A 9,655-nucleotide genomic window follows, 5' to 3' on the forward strand; every position below is an offset into this window, starting at 1 on the left:
GTTGGGAAAGTTGGACAGCCACATGCAAATCAATGAAGTTATAACACATCCTCTCACCATATATAAAAATAAACTCAAAGTGGCTTAAAGACTTAAACATAAGACATGACACTGTAAAATTAGAAGAGAACATAGGCAAAACATTCTCTGACATAAATCGTACCAATGTTTTCTTAGGTCAGTCTCCCAAGGCAATAGAAATAAAAGCAAAAATAAACAAATGGGACCTAATCAAACTTACAAGCTTTTGCACAGCAAAGGAAACCATTAAAAAAAAAAAAAAGACAACCTACAGAATGGGAGAAAATATTTGCAAACAATGTGACCAACAAGGGCTTAATTTCCAAAATATACAAACACCTCATACAACTCAACAAAAAACAGCCCAATCAAAAAATGGGCAGAAGTGCATGGGTTGGATTTATGGCAGGCCCGTCGCCCTGGGCGTCTCATAGTGTCCCATGCCAGAGCAAACTGGCCCAGAACCATTGCCTGGCCTCTGCCCGCAGGCTGCAGGCACTGAAGCGGGTTGCACAGTGGGGGAAAAAAAAAAAAAAAAAGGGCAGAAGACCTTAATAGACATTCCTCCAAAGAAGATATACAGATGGCCAATACTCACATGAAAAGATGCTCAACACTGCTAGTTATTAGAGAAATGCAAATCCAAACTATAATGAAGTACCAGCTCAAACCAGTCAGAATGGCCATCATTAAAAATGCTACAGGCCCGTCTCGGGGGTTCTACAGGCTGGTGTGGAGAAGGGCCCTTCTTGGGGGCTCTCCTGCCCCTCTACAGGGTTTTGAAGTTGGAGTCACAAGGGCCAGTAACTCATCACTCCAGCACTTTGGAGGCTGCTGCTCTACCGGCGACTCCGAGGAGTCCTTCATCTCCCGAACCCTCAGAAGTTGAGCTGAGCAATTTGGTTTTGATACTGTGCCAGAAATCTTCTGACAATGAGTTACTGGAACTTGGAGAAAAGGAACCATGTGCAGTACCGCAGGCATTTTCTGGTGGACAACAGTCTGTTTCACGATACATCAGAAATACATCTACACGTGGAACTTCTATAGAACACCCACCGAACGCTGGCAGAAGACCTCCGACCTCCCAAAAGGCAAGAAACTCCCCACGTACCTGGGTAGGCCGAAAGAAAAAAGAATAAACAGAGACAAAGAATAGGGACGGGACCTGCACCAGTGGGAGGGAGCTGTGAAGGAGGAAAGGTTCCCACACACTAGAAGCCCCTTCGCGGGCGGAGACTGCGGGTGGCAGAGGGGGGAAGCTTCGGAGCCGCGGAGGAGAGCGCAGCAACAGGGTGCGGAGGGCAAAGCGGAGAGATTCCTGCAGAGGATAGGTGCCGACCGGCACTGACCAGGCCGGCACTGACCAGGCCCAGAGGCTTGTCTGCTCACCGGCCGGGGCGGACGGGGCTGGGAGCTGAGCCTCGGGCTTCAGTCAGATCCCAAGGAAAGGTCTGGAGTTGGCAGAGTGAAAACAGCCTGAAGGGGTTAGTGCACCACGGCTAGCTGGGAGGGAGTCCGGTTGAAGTCTGGAGCTGCCGAAGAGGCAAGAGACCTTTTCTTTCCTCTTTGCTTCCTGGTGCACGAGGAGAGGAGTTTAAGCGCACCGCTTAAAAGAGCTCCAGAAACGGGCGCGGAGCAACCGAAGAGACAAGAGACTTTTTATTGCCCCTTTGCTTCCTGGGGCGCGAGGAGAGGGGATTAAGGGCACCGCGTAAAGGAGCTCCAGAAACGGGCGCGACGCAGCTGTCGGCACAGACAACAGAGACGGGTGTGGGATGCTAGGGTTGCTGCTGCCGCCACCAAGAGGCCTGTGTGCAAGCACAGGTCACTCTCCACACCGCCCCTCCCGGGAGCCTGTGCAGCCCGCCACTGCCAGGGCCCCGTGATCCAGGGACAGCTTCCCCGGGAAAATGCGCAGTGTGCCTCGGGCCAGTGCAGCATCACAACGGCCTCTGCCGTCACAGGCTCACCCCGCATCCGTGCCCCTCCCTCCCTCCGGCCTGTGCCAGAGCCCCCGAATCAGCTGCTCCTTTAACCCCGTCCTGTCTGAGCGAAGGGCAGACGCCCTCCGACGAGCTACACGCAGAGGCGGGGCCAAGTCCAAAGCTGAACCCCAGGAGCTGTGCGAACAAAGAGGAGAGGGGGAGGTGTCTCCCAGCAGCCTCAAAAGCAGCGGATTAAAGCTCCACAATCAACTTGAAGTGCCCTGCATCTGTGGAAAACCTGAGTAGACAGCGAAATATCCCAAGTTGAGGAGGTGGACTTTGGGAGCAAGATATACTATTATTTTCCCCTTTTTTTCTTTTTGTGAGTGTGTATGTGTGTGCTGCTGTGTGAGATTTTGTCTGTATAGCTTTGTTTTCACCATTTGTCCTAGGGTTAGACTGACCCGTTTTTTTTGTTTTTTTTTTTAATAGAAATTTTTTTTCTTAATAATTATATTTTATTTTAATAACTATACTTTATCCTACTTTATTTTGTCTTCTCCCTTTCTTTCTTCCTTTCTTCCCTCCTGTCTTCCCTACTTCCCTCCTTCCTTCCTCCCTTCCTTCCTCCCTTCCTTTCCTCCCTCTTTCCTTCCTTCCTTTCTTCCTCCCTCCCTTTCTTCTTCCTTCCTTCCCTCCCTCCCTCCCTCCTTCCTTCCTTTCTTTCCTTTCTATTTTTTCTCCCTTTTATTTTGAGCCGTGTGGATTATAGGCTCTTGGCACTCCAGCCAGGTGTAAAGGCTGTGTCTCTGAGGTGGGAGAACCAACCTCAGGACACTGGTCCACAAGAGACCTCCCAGCTACACGCAATATCAAACGGCGAAAATCTCCCAGAGATCTCCATCTCAAGAGCCAGCTTCACTCAAGGACCAGCAATGAACAGTGCTGGACACCCTATGCCCAACAAAGAGCAAGACAGGTCTACAGCCCCTTCCATTAGCAGAGAGGCTGCCTAAAATCATAATAAGGCTACCAACATCCCCAAACACACTACCAGACGTGGACCTGCCCACCAGAAAGTCAAGATCCAGCCTCATCCACCAGAACAGAGGCACTAGTTCCCACAACCAGGAAACCTGCTCAACCCACTGAACCAACCTCAGCCACTGGGGACAGCCAACAAAAACAATGGGAACTACGAACCTGCAGCCTGCAAAAAGGAGATCCCAAACACAGTAAGATAAGCAAAATGAGAAGACAGAAAAACACACAGCAGATGAAGGAGCAAGATAAAAACACACCAGACCTAACAAATGAAGAGGAAATAGGCAGTCTACCTGAAAAAGAATTCAGAATAATGATAGTAAAGATGATTTAAAATCTTGGAAATAGAATAGACAAATTGCAAGAAACAGTTAACAAGGACCTAGAAGAAATAAAGAGGAAGCAAGTAACGATGAGCAACACAAGAAATGAAATGAAAAATACTCTAGATGGGATCAATAGCACAATAACTGAGGCAGAGGGATGGATAAGTGACCTGGAAGATAAAATAGTGGAAATAACTACTGCAGAGCAGAAGAAAGAAAAAAGAATGAAAAGAACTGAGGACAGTCTCAGAGACCTCTGGTACAACATTAAATACACCAACATTCGAATTATAGGGGTCCCAGAGGAAGAAGAGAAAAAGAAAGAGACTGAGAAAATATATGAAGAGATTATAGTTGAAAACTTCCCTAATATAGGAAAGGAAATAGTCAATCAAGTCCAGGAAGCACAGAGAGTCCCATACAGGATAAACCCAAGAATAAACACACCAAGACACATAATAATCAAACTGTCAAAAATTAAATACAAAGAAAACATATTAAAAGCAGCAAGGGAAAAACAACAAATAACACACAAGGGAATCCCCATAAGGTTAACATCTGATCTCTCAGCAGAAACTCTACAAGCCAGAAGGGAGTGGCAGGACATATTTAAAGTGATGAAGGAAAAAAACCTACAACCAAGATTACTCTACCCAGCAATGATCTCATTCAGATTTGATGGAGAAATTAAAACCTTTACAGACAAGCAAAAGCTGAGAGAGTACAGCACCTCCAAACCAGCTTTACAACAAATGCTAAAGGAACTTCTCTAGGCAAGAAAAACAAGAGAAGGAAAAGACCTACAAGAACAACCTGAAACAATTAAGTAAATGGTAATAGGAACATACATATCAATAATTACCTTAAATGTAAATGGATTAAATGCTCCCACCAAAAGACACAGACTGGCTGAATGGATACAAAAACAAGACCCATATATATGCTGTCTACAAGAGACCTACTTCAGACCTAGGGACACCTACAGACTGAAAATGAGGGGATGGAAAAAGATATTCCATGCAAATGGAAATCAGAAGAAAGCTGGAGTGGCAATTCTCATATCAGACAAAATAGACTTTAAAATAAAAACTATTACAAGAGACAAAGAAGGATACTACATAATGATCAAGGGATCGATCCATGAAGAAGATATAACAATTGTAAATATTTATGCACCCAACATAGGAGCACCTCAATACATAAGGCAAATACTAACAGCCATAAAAGGGGAAATCGACAGTAACACAATCATAGTAGGGTACTTTAACACCCCACTTTCACCAATGGACAGATTATCCAAAATGAAAATAAATAAGGAAACACAAGCTTTAAATGATACATTACACAAGATGGACTTAATTGATATTTATAGGACATTCCATCCAAAAACAACAGAATACACATTTTTCTCAAGTGCTCATGGAACATTCTCCAGGATAGATCATATATTGGGTCACAAATCTAGCCTTGGCAAATTTAAGAAAATTGAAATTGTATCAAGTATCTTTTCCGACCACAATGCTATGAGACTAGATATCAATTACAGGAAAAGATCTGTAAAAAATACAAACACATGGGGCTTCCCTGGTGGCGCAGTGGTTGAGAGTCCACCTGCCGATGCAGGGGACACGGGTTCGTGCCCCGGTCTGGGAGGATCCCACATGCCACGGAGCGGCTGGGCCCATGAGCCATGGCCGCTGAGCCTGCGCGTCCGGAGCCTGTGCTCCGCAATGGGAGAGGCCACAACAATGAGAGGCCCGCATACCGGAAAAAAAAAAAAAAAACAAACACATGGAGGCTAAACAATACACTACTTAATAACGAAGTGATCACTGAAGAAATCAAAGAGGAAATCAAAAACTACTTAGAAACAAATGACAATGGAGACACGACGACCCCAAACCTATGGGATACAGCAAAAGCAGTTCTAAGAGGGAAGTTTATAGCAATACAATCATACCTTAAGAAACAGGAAACATCTCGAATAAACAACCTAACTTTGCACCTAAAGCAATTAGAGAAAGAAGAACAAAACAACCCCAAATTTAGCAGAAGGAAAGAAATCATAAAGATCAGATCAGAAATTAATGAAAAAGAAATGAAGGAAACAATAGCAAAGATCAATAAAAGTAAAAGCTGGTTCTTTGAGAAGATAAATAAAATTGATAAACCATTAGCCAGACTCATCAAGAAAAAAAGGGAGAAGACTCAAATCAATAGAATTAGAAATGAAAAAGGAGATGTAACAACTGACACTGCAGAAATACAAAAGATTATTAGAGATTACTACAAGCAACTCTATGCCAATAAAATGGACAACCTGGAAGAAATGGACAAATTCTTAGAAATGCACAAGCTGCCGAGACTGAACCAGGAAGAAATAGAAAATATGAACAGACCAATCACAAGCACTGAAATTGAAACTGTGATTAAAAATCTTCCAACAAACAACAGCCCAGGAACCAGATGGCTTCACAGGCAAATTCTATCAAACATTTAGAGAAGAGCTAACACCTATCCTTCTCAAACTCTTCCAAAAGATAGCAGAGGGAGGAACACTCCCAAACTCATTCTATGAGGCTACCATCACCCTGATACCAAAACCAGACAAAGACGTCACAAAGAAAGAAAACTACAGGCCAATATCACTGATGAACATAGATGCAAAAATCCTCAACAAAATATTAGCAAACAGAATCCAACAGCACATTAAAAGGATCATACACCATGATCAAGTGGGGTTTATTCCAGGAATGCAAGGATTCTTCAATATACGCAAATCAATCAACGTGATACACCATATCAACAAACTGAAGGAGAAAAACCATATGATCATCTCAACAGATGCAGAGAAAGCTTTTGACAAAACTCAACACCCATTTATGATAAAAACCCTGCAGAAAGTAGGCATACAGGGAACTTTCCTCAACATAATAAAGGCCATATATGACAAACCCACAGCCAGCATTGTTCTCAATGGTGAAAATCTGAAACCATTTCCACTAAGATCAGGAACAAGACAAGGTTGACCACTCTCACCACTCTTATTCAACCTAGTTTTGCAAGTTCTAGCCACAGCAATCAGAGAAAAAAAAGAAATAAAAGGAATCCAAGTAGGAAAAGAAGAAATAAAGCTGTCACTGTTTGCAGATGACATGATACTATACATAGAGAATACTAAGGATGCTACCAGAAAACTACTAGAACTAATCAATGAATTTGGTAAAGTAGCAGGATACAAAATTAATGCACAGAAATCTCTGGCATTCTTATACACTAATGATGAAAAATCTGAGAGTGAAATTAAGAAAACACTCCCATTTACCATTGCAACAAAAAGAATAAAATATCTAGGAATAAACCTACCTAAGAAGACAAAAGACCTGTATGCAGAAAACTATAAGACACTGATGAAAGAAATTAAAGATGATACAAATAGGTGGAGAAATATACCATGTTCTTGGATTGGAAGAATCAACATTATGAAAATGAGTCTACTACCCAAAGCAATCTACACATTCAATGCAATCTCTATCAAATTACCACTGGCATTTTTTACAGAACTAGAACAAAAAATTTCACAATTTGTATGGAAACACAAAAGACCCCGAATAGCCAAAGCAATCTTGAGAACGAAAAATGGAGCTGGAGGAATGAGGCTCCCTGACTTCAGACTATACTACAAGACTACAGTAATCAAGACAGTATGGTACTGGCACAAAAACAGAAATATAGCTCAATAGAAAGCCCAGAGATAAACCCACACATATATGGTCACCTTATCTTTGATAAAGGAGGGAAGGATATACAGTGGAGAAAAGAAAGCCTCTTCAATAAGTGGTGCTGGGAAAACTCGACAGGTACATGTAAAAGTATGAAATTAGAACGCTCCCTAACACCATACACAAAAATAAACTCAAAATGGGTTAAAGACCTAAATGTAAGGCCGGACACTATCAAACTCTTAGAGGAAAACATAGGCAGAACACTCTATGACATATATCACAGCAAGATCCTTTTTGACCCACATCCTAGAAAAGTGGAAATAAAAACAAAAATAAACAAATGCGACCAAATGAAACTTAAAAGCTTTTGCACAGCAAAGGATACCATAAAAACAAGACCAAAAGACAACCTTCAGAATGGGAGAAAATATTTGCAAATGAAGCAACTGACAAAGGATTAATATCCAAAATTTATAAGCAACTCATGCAGCTCAATAACAAAAAAACAAACAACCCAATCCAAAAATGGGCAGAAGAACTAAATAGACATTTCTCCAAAGAAGATATACAGATTGCCAACAAACACATGAAAGAATGCTCAACATCATTAATCATTAGAAAAATGCAAATCAGAACTACAATGAAATATCATCTCACACTGGTCAGATTGGCCATCATCAAAAACTCTAGAAACAATAAATGCTGGAGAGGGTGTGGAGAAAAGGGAACACTCTTGCACTGCTGGTTGGAATGTAAGTTGATACAGCCACTATGGAGAACAGTATGGAGGTTCCTTAAAAAACTACAAATAGAACTACCATACGACCCCGCAATCCTACTACTAGGCATAAACCCTGAGAAAACCATAATTCAAAAAGAGTCATGTACCAAAATGTTTATTGCAGCTCTATTTACGATAGCCAGGACATGGAAGCAACCTATGTGTCCATCAACAGATGAATGGATAAAGATGTGGCACATATATACAATGGAATATTTACTCAGCCATAAAAAGAAATGAAACTGAGTTATTTGTAATGAGGTGGATAGACCTGGAGTTTGTCATACAGAGTGAAGTAAGTCAGAAGGAGAAAAACAAATACCGTATGCTAACACATATATATGGACTCTAAGGGAAAAAAATGTCATGAAGAGATTAGTGGTAGGACAGGAATAAAACACAGACCTACTAGAGCATTGACTTGAGGATATGGGGAGGGGGAAGGGTGGGTGGGCTGTGACGAAGTGAGAGAGTGGCAGGGACATATACTACCAAATGTAAATTAGATAGCTAGTGGGAAGCTGCCGCATAGCACAGGGAGATCACCTCTGTGCTTTGTGACTACCTAGAGGGGTGGGATAGGGAGGGTGGGAGGGAGAGTGACGCAAGAGGGAAGAGATATGGGAACATATGTATATGTATGACTGATTCACTTTGTTGTAAAGGAGAAACTAACACACTATTGTAAAACAGTTATACTCAAATAAAGATGTTAAAAAAATAAAAAATAAAAAAATAAATAAAAATGCTACAAATAAGAAATGCTGGAGAGGGTGTGGAGAAAAGGGAACACCTCTACACTGTTGGTGGGAATGTAAATTGGTGCAGTCACTATGGAAAACAGTATGGAGGTTCCTTAGAAAACTAGAGTTGCCATATGATCCAGCAATCCCACTCCTGTGCATATATCCAGAGAAAACCATAATTCAAAAAGATACATGCACCCATATGTTCATAGCAGCACTGCGGAAACAACCTAAGTATTCATAGACAGATGAATGGATAAAGAAGATGTCGTACATATATACAATGGAATACTACTCAGCCATAAAAAAGAATGAAATACTGCCATTTGCAGCAACATGGATGCAACTAGAGATTATCATACTAAGTGAAGTCAGAAAGACAAATACCATATGGTATCACTTATATGTGGAATCTAAAATGTGACAAAAATGAACCTATCTATGAAACAGAAACAGACTCACGGACATAGAGAACCGACTTGTGGTTGCCAAGGGGAAGGAGGTTGGGGGAGGGATGGAGTGGGAGGTTGGGATTAAGCAGATTAAGATATATGGAATGGATAGATAAATGAGGTCCTACTGTAGAGCACAAAGAACTATATTCAGTATCTTAATGATAAACCATAATGGAAAAGAATATTAAAAAAAGAATGTATATATGTATAACTGAATCACTTTGCTGTACAGCAGAAATTAACACAATGTTGTAAATCAACTTCAATAAAATTTTAAAAAACAAAAAAGAATTCTAATGTATCTTTGAATGCCCAGAGTCCATCTCTTCCCAAGACCATCAACCTCCTTAAAATATTAGCCACTAGCATTCAAGCACCTCCAGATACTGTGCTTAACATACTTGAGTACAACACTCTGAGGTAGACGCTCTTAGCCCCATTTTACAGACACAGAAACAAGCACAGAGGTCACACAGCTGCTGAGTAGACTTAAACCCAAGCAACCCAGCTTTAGAGTTTGTGCTCTTCAAATACTGGGGTTACATCATCTCATTTTCTAATTTCAGTGTTTTTATGATACTATGATTTCTACTTTCACAGCTTATTTCACATTTATAACACGTTGGTTT

General features: G+C 41.4%; 1 non-coding gene across 1 annotated transcript; it reads left to right on the plus strand.

Annotated features, from left to right (window-relative positions):
* The first annotated feature begins 408 nt into the window (after positions 1-408).
* Positions 409-539, plus strand: LOC131754175 (small nucleolar RNA SNORA42/SNORA80 family). The gene has a single exon (XR_009335208.1). It is a non-coding gene; the product is annotated as a small nucleolar RNA SNORA42/SNORA80 family (small nucleolar RNA).
* Positions 540-9,655: the final 9,116 nt, after the last annotated feature.

This window comes from Kogia breviceps, chromosome 3 (assembly GCF_026419965.1).
Source record: "Kogia breviceps isolate mKogBre1 chromosome 3, mKogBre1 haplotype 1, whole genome shotgun sequence".
NCBI lineage: Eukaryota > Metazoa > Chordata > Mammalia > Artiodactyla > Physeteridae > Kogia > Kogia breviceps.